Raw genomic sequence first — 5,144 nt, forward strand, 5'->3', positions numbered from 1 at the left:
GCAACCCTCAGTTTGTTTCCTGAGATTAAGAGTCTCTTATGGTTTGTCTCCCTCTCTGGTTTCGTCTTGTTTCATTTTTTCCTACCTTCCCCTGTAATCCTCTGTTTTATTTCCCAAATTCCTCATATCAGTGAGATCATATGATACTTGTCTTTCTCTGATTGACTTATTTCACTTAGCATAATATCCTCTAGCTCCCTCCACATTGTTGTAAATGACAAGATTTCGGGTTTTTTGATGGTTGTATAACATCCTATTGTGTGTGTGTGTGTGTGTGTGTGTGTATATATATATATATATATATATACACCACATCTTCTTTATCCATTCATCTGTTGATGGACATCTTGGCTCCTTCCATAGTTTGGCTATTGTGGACATTGCTGCTATAAACATTGGGGTGCATGTTTATGGACCTTCGGATCACTACATTTGTATCTTTGGGGTAAAAACCCAGTACTGCAATTGCTGGGTCATAGGGTAGTTCTATTTTCAACTTTTTGAGGAACCTCCATACTGTTTTCCAGAGTGGTTGCACCAGCTTGCATTCCCACCAACAGTGTAGGAGGGTTCCCCTTTCTCTGCATCCTCGCCAACATCTGTTGTTTCCTGACGTGTTAATTTTTGCCATTCTGACTGATGTGAGGTGGTATCTCATTGAGATTTTGACTTGTATTTCCCTGATGCCGAGTGATGCTGAGCACTTTTTCATGTGTCTGTTTTGTCTGCCCACTCTTTCTATTGAATTGTTTCTTTTATCTATTGAGTTGTAAGAGTTCTTTATATATTTTGGAAAGCAGTCTTGGTCAGATACATATATTAACAAATATTTTCTCTAGTCAGTGGCTTGCCTTTCATTTTCTTAACATTGTCTTTGAAGAGCAAAGGTTTTTATTTTGGTAAAGAAAAAACCTCACTTTTTTTTTCTTTTTATAGCTCATGCTTTTTGTGTCCTATCTAAAAATTATTTGCCTAACTCAAAGCCAAAAACATGTTCTCCTGTGTTTTCTTCTAGAAGTTTTATCATTTTTGCTTTTATGTTTAGGTCTGTGATCTATTTTAGGTTAATTTTTGTATTTAGTATGAAGAGTCAAAGTTCATTTTTTCCTTAAACTTTTGACAGAATTCATCACTGAAGCTATTCCAACCTGGAGGTTTCGTTGCGAGATTTTTAACTACAAATTCAAATTCTTTAATAGATACGGGGCTTTTTATCCATTCTATTTCTTTGTGTATCCATTTTGGTAATTTGTGTGTCTGGTAGGCAAAATGACTACCAAAGATGTCTATGTCCTAGTCCCCAAAACCTGTGAATTTGTTTCCTTACGTGGCAAAAACAACTTTAAATATGTGATTAAGTTAAGGATCTTGAAATAGAAAGATTATCCTGGATTACCTGGATGGGTCCAATGTAATCACAAGAGTCTTTGTAATGGGGATGTGAGAGTGTCAGAAAGGAGACGTGACAACAGAAGGAGAGGTCAGAATGAGGCAATTGCTATCTGGGAAGCAAAATTCAGAAAATACAGGTGGCATATAGAAACTTGAAAGGGGGGGAAACAGATTCTCCTCCAGAGCCTCCAGAAGGAATGCAGTCCCACCAATACCTTGATTTTAGTCAGGTGAAATGCATTTTGGCCTTCTGGCTTCTGGAACTGTAAGATAATTGTGCTGCTTTAAGTCACTATGTTTGTCGTAATCTAACAGCAGCAATAGGGAATGAATACAAGTGTCTTTCAAGAATGTATCAATTTCAAAAAAAAAAAGAATGTATCAATTTCATCTAAGTTGTCAAACTTGTTGGCATGAAGTTGTTTATATGTTCTTATTAGACTTTTAATGCCTGTAGGCTGTGTAGTGATGTCTCCTCTTTCATTCCTGTTATTGGTAATTTGGGTATTTTTAAAAGTCAGTCTGGCTAGATATTTATCCATTTTTATATTTCCATATAACTAGTTTTGGTGTAATTGATTTTTCTCTATTATTTGTCCATTTGCTATTTCTTTGATTTGCTCTTTTATCTTTCTTTTTTCCTACCTACTTTTGTTTCCATTTGCTTTTTTAAAACTAGCTTCTTAACATAGAAGCTTAGACTATTGACTTTAAATCTTTCTCCTTTTTAAAAAAATTTTTTATTTACATATAATGTATTATTTGTTTCAGGGGTACAGGTCTGTGATTCATCAGTCTTACACAATTCCTTTCTCCTTTTTTAGTATAAATACTTAAAGCTCTGAAGTTCCCACCAAGCACTGTTTTACCTGTATCCTAAATTTTTCATATTTATTCAGTGCAAAATATTTTTAAATTTCTCTTTGTATCTCCAAATCTTTCTATTATTCATTTCCAATTTAATTCCTTTGTGGTCAGAGAACATATCTATATGAGTTCAATCTTGTAAAATTTATTGAAATTTTGGAACTTTTTTATGATCTAATTTATGGTCTATTTTGATGAATGTTCTATATGTAATTGTCTGATAGTCACTCCAGCTTTCTCATTATTAATGTTTGCTTGTGTGGTAGGCAGAACAATGGCTCCCAAAAATGTCCATATACTGTCCCAGTAAACTGTGATGATATTACCCTACATGGCAAAAAATACTTTGCAGATGCCATTAAAATTAAGGACCCTGAGATTGGGGAGATTGTCCTGGATTTTGTCCTCAGCACACCTGTGCCCAGTCTAACCACATGATTCCTTAAAAGCAGAGAACTATATGTGGTTGTGGTCACAGGGAAGTGTGACTACAAAGGAATGGTCAGGGTAAGGTGATGTGAGAAGGACTCTGACCTACTTTGCTTGCTTTGAAGATGGAGGAAGGGACCATGAGCCAAGGAATGTGAGTGGTCTCTGGAAGATGGAAAAAGCAAGGTAACTGGTTCCCCGCTAGAGCTTTCAGAAAGGAATACAGCCTTGCTGACACCTTGATTTCAGTCTAGTGAGACCCATGTTAAATTTCTAACTTACAGAACTGTAAGATAATAAATTTGAATGACTTAAGCCATTACATCCGTAATAATCTGATGTGACAGCTACAGAAAACCAATGCAGCATGTTACATTTTCCCCCATTCTTTTCCTTTTAATCTATGTATGTCTTTAAATTTAAAGTATTTTTTTTCCCCATAGAGAACATTTAGTTGGATCTGACTTCTTAAAAATCTAGCTTGAGGGGCACCTGGGTGGCTCAGTTGGTTAAGTATCCAACTCTTGATTTCGGCTCAGGTCATGATCTCAGGATTGTGAGGGCAGGGAACCTGCTTAAGATTCTCTCTCAACCCCTCCCTCTATCCCTCCCCCACCAAAAAAAAAAAAAGAAATCCAGCCTGACATTCTTTCTTTTAATTGGAGTGCTTAGATTATTTACATTTAATTTAATTTATTTATCAATATGTTTGGAATTAAATCTGCCATCTTGTTATTTTATTATTTGTTTCATTTGTTCTCTGTTCTTTTTCACCTTTTCCTGCCTTTTTTTAGCTTGAATATTTTCTGGTGTTCCATTTCACCTCCACTGGTGGCTTATTGACACCACCTCTTCATTTATTTATTTAGTGATTGTTTTGGGTTTACAATATTTGTTGTTAAATTCTCATTGTCTATGTCCAAATATTGTATTTCACATATAATGTAAAAACATTACAACAGATTATTTCCATTCCTCCCATCCTCTGTGCTATTATTGTCATAGATTTACTTCTGTATTTATTATAAATTTCATAATACATCATTATAATTTTCACCTTAAAAAGTCAATTATCTTTTTAATTTTTTAAATTTTAATATCTTTTTTATTTACTCATATATATACACATATATGTATATGTATATATATATATATATACACACTGTGTGTGTATATATATACACATATACCATTTTGGCCACTTGCATTTCTATATAGATCCAGGTTTCCATTTGGTATCATTATCCTTTCACCTGAAGAATTTTCTTTAACATTTCTTATAGTCAGGTCTGTTGGTAACACATTCTGTCAGGTTTTTTCTATTTATGTCTCCTTAATTTTTTTTTTAAGATTTTATTTATTTATTCATTTGAGAGAGAGAGAGAACACAAGAGAGGGAGTGGCAGAGGGAGAAGGAAAAGTAGGCTTCCCATTGATCAGGGAGCCCGATGCAGGGCTTGATCCCAAGACCCCAGAATCATGACCTTAGCCAAAGGCAGACGCTTAACTGACTGAGCCACCCAGGTGCCTCTATATCTCCTCAACTGTTAAAAATTTCTTTTTCATGGATATAGAATTTTTTACTTTGATTTTTTTTCAGCACGTAAAGATATTGTTCCAGTGTCTTCTGGCTTGCATTTTCTGGCAAGAACCCTGTGATCAATCTTATCATTGTTGTAATTCAAAATGTGGAGAAAAATAATCAATGGAAACAAGATGTGAAATGAAAGAGAGGTGAAATTAGCGAAGATTATAAAACAGCTGTCATAAATATGTGTAAGGATTTAAAGAAATACAAGAACACAATGAGGAGAGAAATGGGAAATATAAAAAAAACTAAATAGAACTTCTAGAGGTAAAAATATAAATCTGAAATGGAAGTTTTACTGGGTGGGAGTAACAGCATATATACACTGCAGAATTAAAAATCAGTAAACTTAAGCTTTGCGCAGTGGCAGTATCGTAGCCAATGAGGTTTATCCGAGGCGTGATTATTGCTAATTGAAACTTTTCCTAAAAATCAGTAAACTTAAAGATACAGCAACAGAAATTTTTACCTAACCTGATTAATATTGATCCACAGGTCTCTGAGCTTCAGTTGTTTGTTTTTTTTTTCCCAGTCTTTTTTCTCTCTGTGCTTCAGTTTAGATAGCTTCACTTCTAGAAGTTCCATTTAGCTCCTTTTTATATATTCCATTTCTCACCTCATTATGTTTATGTTTTCTTCTAGTTTGGGGTCTTACTTTCTTGCTTCTTCACATGTCTAGTAATTTTTTCATTCTATGCTAGACAGTTTGAATGTGATTCCGTTGAGTGCTGAATTTTGTTTTCCCTTAAACAGTGTTGGACTGTGTTTTTGCAGGTAGTTAAGTTACTTGTGGATCCACTTGATCCTTTTAAGATTGTTTTAAGCTTTTTATAGGGCAGTCTAGAGTAATTACTACTCTTGTCTAATT

General features: G+C 34.4%; 1 non-coding gene across 1 annotated transcript; it reads left to right on the forward strand.

Moving 5' to 3' along the window:
* Positions 1-4,628: 4,628 nt before the first annotated feature.
* On the forward strand, positions 4,629-4,773 carry LOC115943810 (U4 spliceosomal RNA). The gene has a single exon (XR_004078397.1). It is a non-coding gene; the product is annotated as a U4 spliceosomal RNA (small nuclear RNA).
* Positions 4,774-5,144: the final 371 nt, after the last annotated feature.

The sequence above is a fragment of the Leptonychotes weddellii genome, chromosome 5, assembly GCF_054177405.1.
Source record: "Leptonychotes weddellii isolate Sample4059 chromosome 5, ASM5417740v2, whole genome shotgun sequence".
Classification (NCBI taxonomy): Eukaryota; Metazoa; Chordata; class Mammalia; order Carnivora; family Phocidae; genus Leptonychotes; species Leptonychotes weddellii.